The sequence below is a fragment of the Lithobates pipiens genome, unplaced genomic scaffold, assembly GCF_037356315.1.
Source record: "Lithobates pipiens isolate NorthernLeopardFrog02 unplaced genomic scaffold, aLitPip1_a1.2 Scaffold_28, whole genome shotgun sequence".
Taxonomy (NCBI): Eukaryota; Metazoa; Chordata; class Amphibia; order Anura; family Ranidae; genus Lithobates; species Lithobates pipiens.
In genome coordinates, this window is record NW_027507789.1 from 179,930,766 (window position 1) to 179,950,478 (window position 19,713).

Below are 19,713 nucleotides of genomic sequence, written 5' to 3' on the forward strand. Positions count from 1 at the left end.
TCAGTGCAGCCTCGCCATTGCCCATCAGTGCAGCCTCGCCATTGCCCATCAGTGCAGCCTCGCCATTGCCCATCAGTGCAGCCTCGCCATTGCCCATCAGCGCAGGCTCGCCATTGACCATCTATGCAGCTTTGATATTGCTCTATACAGCCTTGCCATTGCCCATCTGTGCAGCCTCACCATTGCCCATCTGTGCAGCCTCGCCATTGCCCATCTGTGCAGCCTCCCCATTGCCCATCTATGCAGCCTCATTGCCCATCTATGCAGCCTTGATATTGCACTATGCAGCCTTGCCATTGCTCTATGCAGCCTTGCCATTGCTCTATGCAGCCTTGCCATTGCTCTATGCAGCCTCGCCATTGCCCATCTGTGCAGCCTCGCCATTGCCCATCTGTGCAGCCTCGCCATTGCCCATCTGTGCAGCCTCACCATTGCCCATCTCTGCAGCCTCATTGCCCATCTATGCAGCCTTGATATTGCTCTATGCAGCCTTGCCATTGCTCTATGCAGCCTCGCCATTGCTCTATGCAGCCTCGCCATTGCCCATCTGTGCAGCCTCTCCATTGCCCATCTGTGCAGCCTCGCCATTGCCCATCTGTGCAGTCTCGCCATTGCCCATCTAATGCTTCCTCGCCATTGCCCATCTATGCAGCCTGCTTAGTGCCCATCTATGCAGCCTGCTCAGTGCCCATCTATGCAACCTGGCCTTTGCCCATTAATGCAGCCTGCTCAGTGTCCATCTGCATCCTCGCCTTTGTCCATCGAAGTAGGCTCACCAGTGCCTGATTACACAGGGATCTTGTGTGTGCTCGGCGCTCGCAGTCTCTCACTCCTACCTCCTTGCCCGGCTCATATGATCGGCAGAACACTGGTCCAATCCCGGGACATGTGACGTCTGTTAGGAGCTGTGCCAGAAGGCGGGACTGTGAGCGACTCCCCTCTGAGGCAGTCGGGTATCTGCGCATAACACGCACACATGATTTGCCCCCTATTTTCAGGGGGGAAAGTGTGCGTTACACAGTGATAAATACAGTATTATACAAAGTGCAGGAGTGAAAAGTATGTAACCGACACGCTTGAAGGGAACAGGAGTAAGTTTAGGTTGTAACGCTCCCATAGAGCTGCTATTTTGCTAAATTTAGTGTTTGGCCTCCCTGTAATCAGGAACAGCATTATTTAATTAGTTAGGTCTGCTCTGGGCTATATAGGCATGGGCTGAATTACTTCCCCCTGTCTCACAGGGGACCCTGGGACATAATGGGTGGGATAATGGCACCAGTCTGAAGGTTCATATCTGCCCAGCCAATCCCTGTTCAATTTGACAGGTGACCAGCAGGGGGCTGAGGGAGGTATAAATAGGCCAGAGTCCAGAGCAGAAGGGCTCTGGTTACTGGGGGAGTAAGCCTGAGGGATGTGGCATCCCTGGGAGATTTGCCTAGAACTGCACGCACTGTTGTGGGGTCCCAGCTACAGTATGGCTGGGGGGACCTCTGTTCTGTCCTCCTGGAGCATTCTCAGCCTCTCAAAGATCCAAGACACAGGCTGCTGGAGTACTAAAGTTGGCTGGCCCTGCACATGGCTGCCTGGAAATCAGGAGACAGTGAGTACCAGCCTTCTAGTTTTCAAGACTTTCCTTGGCTCTTCTGGGAGATCAATAGGTACTACTTACCACATTTTACAACGTTATTCCTGTTGAGGGATTCCTTTTTGTTACTGTTCAACTTTACACTTCAAAGGGGGTGTTTTCACCCTGAATTCTGGATGCAGAATTAGAGTCCTCATTGTCAAGTTTACAGTTTCTGGACTATCCCTAGGCTCACCTCACCCTATCCAAGTTCTACCCAAAATAAAAACCATGAAAAACACAAGAACAGCCTGTTCTCTGACTTGAGTGTTTGGGAAATGTCATGTGCCTGACTGCAGTGCACCTATCAGAGAATAGAAGGGGACAGGAGTAAGTACCCCACAGAGTGCAGTGGTTATGAGTGTGTAATGCACAGGTAAGGAGTGCATTATGCACAAAGTAAAAGGGTCAGGAATACCTTGCAGAGTGCAGGAATCAGCAGTAAGTAGCACCCAGAGTGCAGGGGTCAGGAATTGGTACACAGCTTCCTCTGATTGGCTGAGTAAGAAAGGTGGGCTGATGATGACACAACCTCATCGCTTTTTCTGAATGGCTGAGCGCCGCTCAAATAGACTCTATTGTGTTCTGGGTATGAGACGGGAATTCTTGGCTTAAACCAGGAACGCAGCGCGGTATGCTGTATGTACCCTCAACTACATACAATTTACACAGCACATGTAATGGACTCATATGTTAGTGAGGGACATCATTTATTTGGGCCAGTAAATTACATCAAAAGCTGGGGCTCAGCTGTAACAGCTTTCCCTATGTTATGGAAATGAGTAGAGGAGGATATGTGTTGGTCTTGATACACTTTCTCTCCCAGGGTGACAATGCAGATCCTCCATGTGTGATGAGCGAGAGTTGTCACATCAGCACATGAAGTGTGTTCATTGGCGTGCGCAGCCCTTTTGCATTCGGGTTTGCACCCCAGAGCAGTGGAAGGTGTCAATAGAGCATATATTGGTGTTAGTCATTTTTTATTTTTTACAATATTATTTTTTATTATTTTATTTACAATTTTTATAAGCGTTCCGTTGGGGGTCTTTGGTGAAATATCAAGGGTCTAAATAGAGAGAAAGGGACTGAGGACAGTGTTTCTCCAGTTCCTTTCTCTGCAGCCTCGGCTGCACTGGACAGTGGATGAATGGGAAGTGCTTTTTGCTGAGTAGTTCCTGTTCATTAACAAACTGAAGCATAGTTGTTTTGTCATGTTTTTGGGGTCGTGTTCAAAGCGAAATCACACAAATACTTAAAAGTATAACCTTTATTAACCTCCCTGGCGGTACGATTATTTCGGATTTTAGGTGCTGAAAGTGGTACAATTATTTTGCATGAAAATTTGGTGTTTTATATTGTAGTCTTGTAATTCTTAGGAATAAATCTCTTATCTGTTCAAACCAGAGTCTAGCAGACATCCCGGGTATGATAAAGTTTTAAAAATGAAATCATAAATTATAATAAATCACTATAAATAATTATACCAAATAATAATATAACAATAATAAAAAATTATTCAATAATGTAATCAAATCAAAAACACTGTAATTTGCTCAGTTGCAGAATTGTCACTGTCATTACTTTTCAATATTTGATGACGGATCTCCCCACAAATCGCTAGCGCTCAATTCTGCGAGTGATTCCAATTTATTATCGCTTCTAGCTGGTCAAAATCATTTTTGATGTAAAGGGACAGTTTTGGTTGCTATGGACAATCTCCAGTTTCCAGGCATAAAGAACAGTTTTTATAATATAAAACTGCATGCAGGACACTGGGCAGACCACTAGGGACAAAGGGGATGTGAAATGATTACATACAGCAATATAATCTGTAAGATTACATTATACTGTATGCATACTGTATGTTTCACTTTTTGAATTTGGCACCGATCTCCGTCCCCGTGCGTCGCAGAGCTCGCAGGGAACGGAGATCGGATCCATGATCGATCCGGCGGAGGACGAGCCGCTCGTACAGCGGGGGGACATCGCTGGATCCAGGGGAGAAGGTAAGTAATCTCCGCTTGCATTCAGTGATGCGGTCCAGAGTCTGGCTCGGGGTTACCGCTTTTGGTGCAAAACGTCCACCCCGAGCCAGACTCGGGAACACCGCCAGGGGGTTTAAAAGTAATGACAGAGAAAATATAACTAGAATGCTTAAAGCGTTAACCCAAAAAAAATATATAGGCGTGTGCCGGTCATGACCTCCGTGAGTCTGATCGCAGGTCCCGCGGACTCGATCGCCGTGGGGATACCCGTGATCGTCTCATGGGGAGGAAGAACAGGGATGCTAATGTAAACAAGCATCTCCCCGTTCTACCTAGGGACAGTGTCACTGATCTCTGCTCCCTGTGATTGGAGCAGAGATCAGTGGCGTGTCATACACAGCCACGCCCCTCCACAGTTAGAAACACTCCCCAGGGCTCATTTAACCCCTACATTGCCCCTAGTGGTTAACCCTTTCACTGCCGGTGTCATTTACACATGAATCAGCGCATTTGTATAGAACTGATTGCTGTATAAATGATAATGGTCCCAAAAATATGTAAAAAATGTCTGATGTACCAAAAGGCACAGGACCAGAGCTTTTGCCAGGGGGAATCTTGCCGCCAAAAACCCTGGTGAGATACGCCGTTTTTTAAGAAGATTCAGGACCCAAGCGCCGGGGCCTCGGCTGCGGGCTTGCGGGGCCCCTCACGTGGCAACTCGCGGGGGGGATCGGCATCAGGAGGATCTCCTTGCTCGGCCTCTCAACCCAGCAGCTGCACAGAGCCTTCGGACCCACCCGGTGGTGAGATGTCGGCGGGAAGCCCCGCTGCACCGGCGGACGTGGATTAAGATGTTCGGGCTTTCCTACAGGCGCTCCCCAAACGGATGGACATAGAGGCGCTGATCCTCCGCCTCGAGGAGACCCATCGCAGGGATATCCAGGAGGTCAGGGGAGAGCTTTCCAGCCTAGCGGAGCGGGTGCACACTGGAGAGGCCTCTGTCTCCTCCCTGGAGGGCCGTGTGTTAACCCTGGAGCAGGCAAGGGACCACCACCGTGACACGGCGGTTGCTCTTCAGCTGCACATAGAGGACATTGAGGACCGGAGTCCTCGGCTGCAGAAAACCTGGGGAAAGTGGTGCTGATAATCTTCCGTACCATAGCAGCAGACCCAGAGATGTCCGTTGAGCTCGATAGAGTTCACAGCTTATACTTCGACGTGCCTGGAAAATGGCGAGGTGGAGCTGGAGGGTGCTCGGAACCTGATTTTACCGGACCTCTCCAGGACTACAATGAAGCGCAGGGCACTGCTCCATCCCATGCTGGATATGGCAAGACAGCGTGGATACACTTATCGGTGGGGATACCCCCTCTCGGTTACGTTCCGGAAGGAGTCATCCTCCTTCACACTCCAGGGGCCGTCGGATCTCCCAGCCCTCTTCCAGTTTTTGGCCGTGGAACCGGTCTCGATTCTGGATTGGCTACAGCTACTACCTCGTCCGACCGGCAGATCTGGTGCCCTCCCGATGCAGGGCCCACTTCCCCGCCGACACAGGAGACCGGGAGGGAGACAGCGTTCAGCTTCCAGGGACGCCCACCGTGAGTAACTGGGGGATCGCTCTGCATCCCCCTCTAGCCAGACTTGACTGTTTGCCCCTTGCCTGCCTTAACTGGTTCCTGAGCTGGATGTTCTCTGGCCCCCGCTTCCCATCTATAGAATTCACCTTCCGCGGCTAGCATGATCCCCATGGGAGTTCTGGCTGCCAAACACAAATCTACGCAGCTTAGGCTTCCCCCCGATGGATGCCAGGTTCCCCCCTGGGGTCACCCTGACTGTTGGGGAGGTATTTTGCCTCCCCCTGTACATTCCAAACTGCATCTGGATCATGAAGCGAGAGGAGCATTGCCAGGCTGAGCCCGGGAGGGTAGAGTTACATGGGTATCCGCTCTGCATCCCCCCCTAGCCAGATATGACTGCTTGCCCCTACCTACCTTAGCTGATACCCAGGATGGATGTTCTCTGGCCCTGCTTCCCCTATATAGCCTTTACCATTTGTGACTAGCATGATCCCCATGGGAGTTCTACCTGCTTATCTCAAGCCTAAATGGATTTGCCCCCCCCCCCCCGATTGACGCCAGGTTTCCTTCTGGGGTCACCCCTGAATATTTGTGAGGTGCCTTGCCTCCCCCCGTACGTTCCAGTCTGACTCGGGATCATGACGCACGAGGAACATAGCTGGACTGGGCCCGAGACTGTCTGGTTGTCTTGGGGCCGCTCTGCATCCCTTCCTGGTCGGACATGCCTGTTTGCCCTTTGACTGCTCTGCCCTGGTGAGATGGTAGCTATTGCTGGTTGTCCTCAGGCTCCTCCTTTTCCTTAATCGATGTGACCATCCGCAGTTTGCGGGGACAGCATGAGAGCTCAGGCTATGGCACATAAATCCATGTGGCACTGGCGCCCCCCCGCTTGATGCCAGGCCCCTGCCGGGGGTTACCTCTGACCGTTCGGGCGGTATCATGCCTCCCTCCGTACATTCCACACTAACCTTTGACCACGAGGCAGGAGGGACATTACTAGATTGATCCCGGGACGGTGACCCTATCCTGTTGCTACGCTGTGGGACAACAGGGGGGAGGAGGTATACTTTATGGGGTCTGTTTGGTAATCTGGCTGAAGTGTTATGAGAATGTAAACTGCCACATGCGTGTTCCCCGGTGGTGACTATCTACCCTTTTTGCTCCCTTCCTTTTCTTCCCTCTCCCCCCCTTCCCTTCTCTTCCTTCACTCTGCTTCCCTTTCCTACCCTTTTCCTCTCTTCCCTCTCCCCCCCCCCCCACCTCCCTACCCCTCATTAACCTCTCCCTCCCCCCTTCCTTCTCTTTCACCTTTCCTCTTTCCGCCTCCTGCTCTCCCCCCCCTCCTCCTTCCCCTCTCCTTCCTTTCCTCCCCCCCCCCCTCTTGGTTTTTCTCCTGCTCCCCTTAACTCCCCTTTTTTTTTTGGGGGGGAGATGCGGAGGAATGCCATATACGTATATATGTATGTATATTTTTTGTTTTCTTTTGGGATTTCAGGACCTGGGGGTGACCCTGTGTTGTTTTAGGCTCCCCCGGGTGTGCCTATGTTGTGGGGCGGGCCGGGGGACCCTTTAGAGCTGCTGAGTTTAAGTTTACCATTTACTATTTATATATGTTTTTTTCATTTGCTTATGTTTGCCTTTCATTGTTTACCTGTTACATGTATGCCGTTACAAGACGATATTCCTTTTATGGCCGGGAGTGGGGGGGGATGGGTCTCGGGAGCCTTCTCTCCAACTTGTCTACCTAACACTCCAAATAGGATGACGCTTTAAACCCAGTGTACTGCTGGTATGCGTTACAGCAATTTTTCGTGCTCTTAGTGCGGACTACTCTGCTCTTTCTCCCAGGGGCTGTATGGCTCTGCTCTTAATACCTTTCATCTGCTTTCTTTCTCCCCTTCCTTCTTCACACTCTGTTCTCCCTTACCTGTCATCCACTTGATATCTACCTTGGTTTTGCCTTGAGTGGCCCTTTCTTGGCGCCCATTTATATACCTCAAAAGCGCAATGGCAGACCTTATTAAGCTCACCTCTTTTAATGTTAAGGGGCTGAACTCACCTGAAAAGTGGCGCATTCTCCAGCGAGAACTGAAGAATTCCTGCACTGACGTGGCCTTTATCCAGGAAACACATTTTAAAAAGACGAGTCTCCCCTTCCTTAGGTCGAGACTTTTCCCTCATGTCTACCACTCCACTAACCCCTTAGCTAAGACCAAGGGTGTCTCCATTATGATCTCTAGCAGGCTCCCCTGGGTGTTCCTGGAGTCCCGGTGGACCCTGAAGGCCGCTTTCTCTTTCTTAAGGGCCGCATAGGGGAACTACTATTTACCTTCGCTACGATATACGCCCCCAATGTTCAGCAGGACGTGTTTCTTAGAACTACCTTTGATTGTTTGAGGGACTTTCGGGAGGGTCAGCTGATAGTGGAAGGGGACTTTAACATCCTCCTTGCGCCCTCGGTTGATACCTCTACCTCGTGCTCCTCGGTCCCGGTTTCGATAAGAAAGCGGATAACCGGGTGCCTCTTACAGGACCAACTGGTTGATGTATGGCGCCTGCAACACTCAGGGGAAAGGGACTATTCTTTTTACTCCCCCCCTCACAAGTCCTACTCAAGGATAGATTTATTTTTGATCCCTCACGACCAACTGCACCTGGTGGACTCTTCATCCATCGGCCATATCACTTGGTCCGACCACGCTCCAGTGGCTCTTACCTACGCCCTCACGAGGAATCCCTCGCCCCGGTCTTTGTTCTGGCGTCTCAACGAGAGCCTCCTCCAAATCCCAGAGGTTTTGGCAGATGTTACCAGGTCGATTGACCTGTACTTTCGGGAAAACGAAATGCAGGATTGCGACCCGGGGATGGTTTGGGAGGCCCACAAGGCGGTTCTCCGCGGGGTCCTGATTAAGCATGGGGCTTGAATCAAACGAGAACGGAATGAACAGCTGGCCAAGCTTCTATCTGAGCTTGCCTCTACTGAGGCAAGGCACAAACATGCTCCCACGTGGCTTCTAGAGAATGAACTGGGGACACTTCGAGCCCAGATCACTGACCTACTTCATTACAAAGCAAAGGCGGCACTCCAGTTTTGTCGGAAACTGACCTATGAATCGGGGGACAAGTGTGGAAAGATATTGGCTCGGTCGGTTAGGGAATTGAAGTCTTCCTCCTATATACCGCAGCTGGTAGATGGGAAGGGTCAGAGGGCCTCTACTCCAACTCAGATAGCCGATGCTTTCAGGAAATTCTACCATGATCTTTATAATCTGCCCGACTCTGGGTCCAGTCAGGAGGAAATAGATAGATATGTGACCGGTTCCGGTCTATCGACTCTATCATTGGAGTCACGCGAATGTCTGGAAGACCCGATTACGTAGGAGGTGCAACGGGCGGTAGGCTCTTTGAAGGTGGGTAAGGCCCCAGGTCCGAACGGTTATACCGCGCAATACTATAAGACCTTTCTCCCTCCCCTCGGACCACGCTTGGTGCAGTTCTTTAATGCTCTGGGCTCGGGAGGGGACTTTCCGAGGGATACCCTTAGAGACAATATTTCACTGATTCCTAAAGAGGGTAAGGACCCAGGCCTGTGTGGGAGCTATAGACCTATCTCCCTTCTAAACTTGGATCTGAAGTTATTCTCCAAAATCCTCGCCATGCGCTTGGCGCAGCACCTGCAGTCTCTCATACATATCGACCAAGTAGGCTTTATCTCCTCCAGGGAGGCCCGGGACAATACCGTTAGTCCTTAACCTGGTGCATACAGCCAAATCATCGGGGACTTCCTGTCTTTTTGTGAGTACAGATGCCGAAAAGGCCTTTGATCGGGTTAACTGGATTTTCTTAGTCTCGGTCCTCCGCCACATAGGCCTAGGGAGACGAATGCTGACTTGGATAAGTAAAATATATTCCCATCCCTCTGCCCAGGTAAAAGCGAATGGAGTGCTCTCGGCCCCTCTCGACATAGGGAATGGGACCAGACAGGGGTGCCCTTTGTCTCCCCTTCTAATCGCGCTGTCCTTGGAACCCTTTCTCTCTACTGTCCGACGAAACCCAGAGATAACGGGACTCTATATGGGCGGCACCGAGTGTAAGATCTCAGCTTATGCGGACGACATGCTGTTTTCGATAACGAACCCCAGAATTTCCCTGCCAAACCTCCTTCGAGAGTTCCAGCTTTACGGGGAGCTTTCCCACCTAAAGATACATTTTTCTAAATCTGAGGCCATGGAGGTGGCTGTCCCACCGCAAACCTTACTAGATTTGCAGTCTAATTTTCGATTTAAGGGGACCCACACGGCCCTAAAGTACCTAGGTATGCAAATCCCATCGGACGTAGCGCATACCTTTGTGCTGAATTTCCCCCCTGGTCGTTAAGGCACGCGATCGCCTCCAAAAATGGCGCTCCAGTTTTCATTCATGCAATCTAATTAAAATGAACATACTTCCTAAATTCACCTATCTTTTTCAGGCTCTCCCGATCCAGATCCTGGTCCCATTTTTTAAACAGGCTCAGTCCCTGCTCACTCAGTTTATATGGGCCCACAAAAAACCTCGACTTCGGCGGTCACAACTGACACTAGCCAAACAACAGGGAGGGTTGGCTCTTCCTGACTTACGACGCTATTACCAAGCCTCTCACATGGGGCGCATGTTAGACTGGAATCGTAATCATCTTACTAAGCTGTGGGTGCAATTAGAACAGTCTTACTCCTGCATCCCCTTGAAAAGCGCCCTGTGGTGCTACAAAGATTTGCCCAAGGATTTGAAGTCGCACCCTACTATAGGGGCTTCTTTGAAAATCTGTCACCAGATTGCTACCCAAAATATACTTACATCTCTGACTTCCCCCTTGTTCCGAGATTTGAGCCGGGGATTTACGCCCAAGAATATGACCCGCTCAAAAGCTCCAATTTGGACCATGCGTCTAAATATGTTAGTGACGGAAAATGGCCATCTATCTCAACTCTGACCGATCCAGCGGGAAAGTTTCAGCTGCCTTTCTGGAGAGCGGTGCAACTACATCACTTCCTCCATTCTATTCCCAATCCCCAAGACTTCGACCGCCACCCGACGGACTTTGAGGCGCTATGTACCAGCGACGGCCCTTTAGCCCACATCCTCTCTCAGACATATGCGCTTCTGAATACACCTCCGGAGCATCCACATTTACCATGTCTGTCCAGTTGGGAAAGAGATCTTAATTGCTCATTTTCCCCAGCGCAAAGACAGCGCATTATAACCCTTGCTCTCAAGTCCTCGCTGTGCACCAGGATTCAGGAGACAAATTTTAAACTCCTTACTAGGTGGTACTTGACACCATCTAAGCTGCATAAATGCTTCCCCGCTACCTCTGACAGATGTTGGCGATGCGGAGAAGAAGAAGGCACGCTGATCCATATAGTTTGGTCCTGCCCGAGGTTGATGGATTTCTGGAGAGAGGTCAGACGCATTACACAGAAATTTACAGAATTCCCGATCCCGGAAGAGGCGGCATTCTTTCTCCTGCACCTCTCACGGATCCCCATTAAAAAATACAGAAAATCCATCCTACGGCATTTGATAAATGCTGCGAAGTCCTGTATCCCGCTCTATTGGAAGAAAAGTTCCCCTCCTTCTATAGTTAACTGGGTCAGGAAAGTAGAAGACATCAAAAAGATGGAGGACTTGAGCCTTACGGCACAAGATAAACAGGAGATTGTTAAACAAACCTGGGACGGCTGGAATGTTTTTATATTCTCGCTGGAGGGGCGCCGCTTGCTCTCACCTTAGTGCCAGGGGATGGCCTGAGGGGGCCCCCTTGGGCAGTGGTCGCCAGGGGGATTTGGGGTTTATATGATCCCAGACCCTGGCACGATATACGCGCTATATCTCGCCATGATATGATTGCTATATGACAGTCCTAAAGTCGCAGTTTTTATCTGTATCGAGTTTTGGTTAACTGGATTGCACTTAACTTGTCATTGTATGTTGTATTACGGGGACTGTCTTCCCCTGTTTGGAGTTAAATAAAAATGTATATTTAAAAAAAAAAAAAAAAAATGTCTGTGTCCGCCATAATGTCGCAGTCACTATTAAAATTCGCTGATCGCCGTCATAACTAGTAAAAAAAAAAAATATATTAATAAAAATGCCATAAAACGATCCCCTGTTTTGTAAACGCTATAACTTTTGCGCAAACCAATAATTGCTTATTGTGATTTTTTTTTCTTTTTTTTACAAAAATATGTAGAAGAATACGTATAGACCTAAACTGAGGAAAAAAAAAGTTTTTTTATATATTTTTGGGGGATCTTTATTATAGCAAAATGTAAAAAAGAATGCGTTTTTTTCAAAATTGTCACTCTTTTTTTGTTTATAGTGCAATAAAAACTGCAGGGGTGATCAAATACCACCAAAAGAAAGCTCTATTTGTGGGGAAAAAAGGACGTAAATTTTGTTTGGGAGCCACGTCGCATGACTGCGCAATTGTCAGTTAAAGTAACACAGTGCCGAATTGCAAAAAGTGCTCTGGTCTTTGGCCTGCAAAATGGTCCGGGGCTTAAGTGGTTAAAGCAGATTACACAGCACAGCGCTTGTGCTATGTAATCTGTCCCCCTCTAAACTGTAAAAAAAAAAAAAACCTCCTAAACCTACCACTTCTTGTATGCCCTCTCTAAACAGACCACGGTAACCAGGGCAGCTCCGCCCTGATCACCGTGGTCAAAGTACCTTCCTCCGTGATAGGCTCTCTGTCTGTCTCCGGCCGCCCCCGCCCCCCACTATTATTGTAATAAATATTAAATTTCTCACTGCCAGCCTCTCTATTAGAGGTTGGCATAGCAAACTGTGTAAGTTGTATTTAAAAATGAGCGCTGTAAATACTGAATTTCAGCTGTCTTCAGGCAGGTCACGTGACTCGTGGCCGCTTTCCAGCTCCGATGGGTGGCTTCTGTGGAGGAGACGAGCGGTCACGTGATCTCCCTCTGACATCAGAGGGGGGATCACGGCCTCTCCCGCAGAAGACATCTATCAGAACTGGAAAGCGGCCACGAGTGATGTGACCGGCCTGAAGACCGCTGAAATGCAGTATTTACAGCGCTCATTTTTAAATAGAACTTACACAGTGTGCTATGCCAGCCTCTAATAGAGGGGCTGTCATAGTCTTTTAATATTGCCTTAACAAACACTTTAACTAAAGATGTTTCCGCCGCGGGATCCTCCTGCACATGCAGCATGGCCAGATCAGATCAGACGCTTGAATGGTTGCAAGCTCTGGTGTGAGACAAAGGCCTTATAGGTTTTGGGTGTGGTATATAGGTCTTGAATGTAAGGAAAGACCACCCCTGGCCAACTTCCCTTGTAAACAACAATATGATCTTCTAAGGAAGCACATTCCTGAAGGAGAGGGGGCTGACTTGTCCATAGAGTCAGCTTACAGTAACCTTCAAATGACTAGCATAACCTAGCATATTTGTGAGGCCAACCTTAATAAGGAATATGAAAGATGCAATTTTCCTATGCTTCAGTTAAGAATGAACACAGGAGCGATTTGGTACAGATCACTTACTGTGTTCATTCATTCATCCATCCTGAAACATCCTCCGCAGCAGCCAGCGGTAGAGGAGGGAAGCTGGCAGCACTGCAGGGAAGAGACAGGGGACCCTAACGCCAGGAAGCAGGGAATCGACACCGCACAAGGTGATTAGGGTGTGCCAAGGCACACCCAGCACACTCTGTGCCCAAGCCTATGATCGTGTTACTATCTGGATTACCAGGTGAAAATAAAGGAAAGAAAACATAAAAAATGACCTTGGTTCTTGAGTATGGACACGCTTTAAGCACAGTTTCCAAGATTGTTGGATAGCATCAGTAAGCGACTGGCTGCTTTTACTTTTACTTTTTGGATTGATCTCCAATTATTTTTTCTTTTATTGGCTACTTTGAACATCTACTGCTGATCAATAATGACTTCAGCATCACGGATTTCACTCACAATACCCTGTGTTGTATTGTTGTAGATGCATGTATTGTCACTGACTTAATAGAGATCTTACCAGGAAACAAAGGGAAAAAAACTCAGGCAGTCGCTCCGTATGATGCTCTGTTTTCCCAGTATGGACTGTGATGTCACATTGATGTAATCATTTACGTTGGATTTCGACAGCAGGATTGATGGGTCGTATTGACCTCCCCTATACACTACACCTGGCCCTCTATTTCAGATAATTGACGTACAAATAATGTCACCTATTATCGCCATGCCCCCCAAGACACCACAAATGCATTACACAGGTCAGCCAGCGAGCCTCATCAATCATACAATTTAACGAAGGTTAATTAAGCATGTCCACACCAGAGACGTATCGATCAGGAGGGCGAACAGAATAACTTGTTAGCTTGTTATCAATAAGTAATTAACACAGACTTCATTAGCAAGTGTTGATTAGTCGCAAGGTCTCCGCTGGTCTGTTGTGTCTCTCCGAGTCCAAAAATAGTCTTTGTAAGTCTTTAACACCCAAGGGAATGAAGGCTAAATGACTGACCTTTGAAAAGCACAAGTGATGTGACAAATACCTAAAATGATAATAATTAGAAGCATTGCGCTATGGTGTCGGTGTGTTGTGAAGACATTCGGCATGCAACTAGATTTCTAGTGCAGTAAGGTTTTCTAGTGCACCACAACCAGCAGGTAGAACTTCTCTGCTCATTATGGTGGGCATTCATCTAAAACTGTGTAAATGCATTTTTATGCCCCCGTGTGTACTGAAGAGCATTACGAGTCTACTCAAAATCAATGGCCTTAGATCACTTCCGGACCGCCCACTTTATATATACGTCTGCAATTTAATGATGGATATCTCGGTAATGGCAGCAGGTGCTTCCAAAAAAACGAGATATCCATCTCTTTAGTGGGCGGTCCGGTTTAGGATAATGATGGTCTCTGCGGCAGATTCGCCACGAGACGTCTACCGCTATCAGCGGGGGGGAGAGAGCCACCCCCCCCTCCCGCCGCTCTCCGAAGCTGTCAGTAGCGGCAGAGGCGATCAGGTCCTTTTCCTAGCTGGGTATGTGGATACAAGTGAAGGCAAGACGGTCCCCACCCGTCTCCATACCATACCAGAGTGGAAGAGACGTCAAAACGTCACTTCCACCCATACATACCTCTTAAAGGTACATTTAATTTATTTATTTTTGTCATTTTTTTTCAAATGACAATTTTTTTTTTATTTTCTTATTTCATTTAAGTCCAAATATGAGATCTGAGGTCTTTTTGACCCCAGATCTCATATTTAAGAGAACCTGTCATGTTTTTTTCTATTACAAGGGATGTTTACATTCTTTGTAATAGGAATAAAAGTGATCCATTTTATTTTTTTTAATCAATAAAATAAATAAGAAAAAAAAAATTGAAAGCACCCCATCCTGACGAGCTTGTGTGCAGAAGCGAACGCATACGTGAGCAGCGTCTCATATGAAAACGATGTTCAAACTACACATGTGAGGTATCGCCCTGATCGTTAGAGCAATAATTCTAGCCCTAGGCCTCCTTTGTAACACAAAACATGCAACCTGTAGATTTTTTTTAAACGTTGCCTATGGAGATTTTTAAGGGTCAGCCCTTGTACACACGGTCGGAGATTCCGACAACCAAATCCGTCAGAGTAATTCCGACGGATTAATTCCGGAAGTGATGTTGCATGCACACGGTCGGACTAAGTTGTCGGAAAATCCGATTGTACATAACATGATGACGTTATTTCGTTACGATGGGACTACGTTTAGGCTAGTAGCCAATAGCTTTGGTCTAGGAATTTGATCTGAGCATGCGTGGCACTTTGTCCGTCGGAGTAGGCTACACATGATCGGAGTATGTCCGATCGGAGCATTTTGTCGGAAAATTTTACCAGCAAGTTGGAAAAGTTGGTCCGTCAGATATTCCGACGGAAACCGTCTGATGCAGACCACACACAGTCGGAATATCCGACAAAACGGTCCGATAGGACACATTCCACCTGAATCTCCGACCGTGTGTACGAGGGCTAAAAGTTTGACGCCATTCCATGAGCGGGCTTAATTTTGAAGCATGACATGTTTTTTTTTTTAGCAGAGACTCTAGAGAATAAAACGGCGATTGTTGCAATATTTTATGTCACATGGTATTTGCGCAGCGGTGTTTTAAACGCAACTTTTTGGGAAAAGGGACACTTTCATGAATTAAAAAAAAACGAAACAGTAAAATTAGCCCAATTTTTTTGCATAATGTGAAAGATAATGTTACACCGAGTAAATAGATACCAAACATGTCACACTTTATAATCGCACGCACTCGTGGAATGACGACAAAGTACGGTACCTAAAAATCTCAATAGGCGACGCTTAAAATTTTTTTTACGGTTACCAGGTTAGCGTTACAGAGGAGGTCTAGTGCTAGAATTATTGCTCTGGCGATCGCGGCGATACCTCACATGTGTGATTTGAACACCGTTTACATATGCGGGTGCGACTTCCGTATGCGTTTTCTTTGCTTTGTGAGCTCGCGGGGACGGCGGGCCCTTTTAAAAATTTTTTATATATTTATTTTAAAATTAATAAATAGTTTTTTTTTGTAAAAAAATAATTTTGATCACTTTTATTGCTGTCACAAGGAATGTAAACATCCCTTGTGACAGTAATAGGTGGTGACAGGTACTCTTTATGGAGGGATTGGGGGTCTAAAAGACCCCCCACCCCTCCTTTACACTTCAAAGTATTCAGATCGCCGAAAACGGCGATTCTGAATACTATATATTTTTTTTAAACCGGCGCCATTGGCAGCCGAGTAAACGTGAAGTGATGTCATGACGTCGCTTCTGTGTTTACTATTAGGAGACTGGAATGACTGCCGATTACGGCGTCATTTCAGTTCCTCCCCAGCAGCTGGAGGCATCCGATCGTGAATCGGTGCTTCCGATCGAGCGGGAGCACCGGTAACAGCGGCGGGAGGGGGGGGCGTCCCCTCCTGTTCCTCCGGCATAACAGCCGAGCGGCTGTTATGCATGGATAGCCAATTGTCCGCTGTAAAAAACGGTACCTGCAGGTGCGGGCATCATCCCGGTATACCCCCCGAAAGCCGAGTACGCACATCTGCGTACGCTCGTCGGGAAGGGGTTAAAATCACATCAGTTATTTCCTAATTTAAAAAGATTGTCTATTTCTTACCTTTAGGAAACCGTTTATATGGGTGGCCAGAGGGTAGTAGATAGTGGCGGCCATTCAGGCAGGGCGGTGCCCCCACCAAGCCTTGTGCCAGGCCCCTAATCTACATACACCGGACACATAGATTTCAACGGGTGTTTTTTTTGGAAACACATGATTAGAGCCTGAGGCTCTAATTGGCTTCAAAAAAGGGTGGGCTCGGGGAGCAGAGCTCTGCATCCGGAGCTCACCCAGTTGTGTGACATTAGCAAATTCTTATTCGCTAATGTTTTCCTGTTTTTTCTCCAATCAGGAAGTGTGTCCTGAGACCCAATTGGCCGGGAGTACTAAGACCCCATTTGCCTGGATTCAAGGACTCCTGATTGGCCGGGAGAGAGACGCAGGGATGAAGGTAAGTGCGGGGGCCGATGGGCGAGCGAGTGAAGCGGTGATCGATTGAGCATCTGTGCAGAAAAAAAACAGCACAGGTTTCACATAAAATAGGTAATATTTGTTTGTATTATTTAATGCTATTTCTTAAAATGTTCTATCGCAGCTCACTGATCACACTCCTGTTCTGTGAGCTTTAGATCTGAACACTATGTCAGGGGTTCCATGAGATCTCAAACTTTTTGTCAGAGGTTCCTAGAAGGTAAAAAGGTTGAGAAACGCTGCCCTGGACTGTTCATTGAACCAGAGGAGTGGATGTTGCTGAGTGCCTGGCTGCTGTTAAACATATTGGGAAAAGAACTTGGGACAAATCAGTGGCACTTTTGGGGTTAGCACTACAACTAACTAACCAACTAACCAACTTTTCTTTAGACGAAAAATAATGTCGATTTGACCCACTGGTGATTCAAATGACTGTTCTGGTAATTAAAACTTTTGAACAAACTGTAACTAGTATATGGCCAGCTTTAATGGTAATGTGGTCCTCAGTCAGGCAAGAGAGGTATTTTACCAAAAGTATTGGGGCGTCTGCCTTTACACACACACACAGGAACTTTAATGGCATCCCAGTCATTTTATTTATATATCTATATATCTATCTATCTATCTATCTATCTATCTATCTATCTATCTATCTATCTATATATATATATATATATATATATATAAATATATGAAATATATATAAAATATATATTCGGAAGATGTTTTCTCTATGGTGTTCTATTGTTTTCCTATGCTATTCTTTTCTATTATATTCTATTCTAGTCTTTTCTATTCAAATTCCAATTCATTCTGTACGAAATTCAAATAGAAAAGATTAGAATAGAAAATAATAGAAAAGAATAGCATAGAAAAACCAATAAAACAGAATAGAAAAATATCTCTCTCTCTCTCTCTCTCTCTCTCTCTCTCTCTCTCTCTCTCTCTCTCTCTCTCTATATATATATATATATATATATATATATATATATATATATATATATATATATATATATATATATATATATATATATATATATATATATAAACCGTCTTCATAAATTAGAATTTGGTACAGAATGAATTTGAATAGAAAATAATAGAATCGAAACACAATAGAACAGAATAGAAAAATATATATATATTATATTTTATTTAAAATATATTTATTTATATTTAAAATATATTTATTTATATTTAAAAAAATATATATTATATTTTATTCTGTTCTATTGTTTTTCTATTCTATTATTTTCTATTCTATTCTAATCTTATCTATTCAAATTTGTATTCATTCTATACAGAATTCGAATTTCAGAAAATGGTAATATATATATATATGTATATATGTATATATATATATATAAATAAACCATTTTCCGAAATTCAAATTTTGTATAGAATGATTTTGAATTTGAATAGAAAAAATGAGAATAGAAAAACAATAGAATAAAATATAATATATGATCTAATCACAACAGAACTCATGTACTCCATAATATACAGAATAAACCGCCATTTCACATTTTCACTTTTAAAAATAGATAATAAACATTTAATACATAATCTACAGAATATGATTATTCTACTCGTGGTATTAAGGTGTATTGCTTGGGGAGGAGAAAGCTCTACATGTTTCACATGTTTTAACACGCTTCTTCTGGAGCGAGAAATTTGTGTGACTAGCGAGAAATTTGTGTGACTAGTAAATCAAAAAGGTAAGCTCACATAGGCTGGCTCCCACCTATAGGGGACTGCTGTAGTTCCAGATATTCATATTAGCTAATATTGCCAAGGGGTGCAGACATCAATACTCCCAGCTCAAAAGAAAAGGATTTTGTTTCTCATGTTATATTATGGCCACAGTAACCACACTGCAAGGTATGGCCTCTCCTCCAATCCTTTAGTGTTGTAAGCCTGCTATCGAGAAGCTATATAAATCATCTGATTGTATCTGATCATGTAGACATATCCGATTCTAACAAGAAAGTTCCCCTGCAAAGGTGCACCAGAGCCAGTAATCTATGCACTCCTCTAGAGGTTCCAGCCTAGTGTTTGTTTCCCAGATCAGCTGTGCACGTAGAAAAACAATAGAATAAAATATAATAGAGATTCTATTTTTTTTCTATTGTTTTTCTAGTCTATTCATTGTCTATCTTCTGTTCTATTCTAATCTTTTCTATTTGCATTCAAATTTCTAAAAACAGTTATATATAGTTAACGTTTTTGAATGTGGTAGAGTTTTTTCAAATGCGGTAGAATTTTTTTGAATGCAGAGGATTTTCTTTCGAATTCAATCAAATTTTTTCAAATTTGAATACAAAACTAATCTATTCTAATCTTTTCTATTCAAATTTCAATTTCATTCTATACGAAATTCAAATTTCGTATATATAATGAATTCAAATACAAAAGATTAGAATAGAATATAATAGAAAATAATAGAAAAACAATAGAACAGAATATAATAAAATATAATTATATTTTAGTCTATTCTGTTGTTTTTCTATTGTTTTATATTATTTTAGTTTCCATTGTTTTGAATTATTTTCCAGTCTATTCTCAAATTATAATTTATACTATTCGAAATTCGAATTTTGTTAGACGGTCATGTTCTATTTTATTTTATTACATTCTATTAAATTCTATTCTATTCTTTACTATTCTTTTATTTTTATTTTATTATTTTATATTCTATTTTTTTTGTATTATTTTTTAGAAAATCGATTTCTATTTTTTTTCAAATTCGATTTGAATTAGTTTTCAGATTCGATTCTAATTTCGTCTGCTTTTTTTTTTCGATTCAAATCATTATTTCGGATTCGTTTAAATTCGTTACTATTGTAATTCAGGAATTCAGATGCATCCGAATTTCCAAACAATGGAAAATTTGTCCATATTTTGTTTCAGAATGAAACGGAATGCACATGTCTAGGCA

At 45.0% G+C, this 19,713-nt stretch overlaps 1 long non-coding RNA gene across 1 annotated transcript in view; it reads left to right on the forward strand.

The window, feature by feature from the left end:
- The first annotated feature begins 4,262 nt into the window (after positions 1-4,262).
- Positions 4,263-19,713, forward strand: part of LOC143935867 (uncharacterized) — a 70,972-nt gene continuing 55,521 nt past the window's right edge. The window contains exons 1-2 of the long non-coding RNA XR_013263584.1: positions 4,263-5,207; positions 16,657-16,755. This is a non-coding gene — a long non-coding RNA (uncharacterized LOC143935867). The remainder of the gene's footprint in view (positions 5,208-16,656; positions 16,756-19,713) is intronic.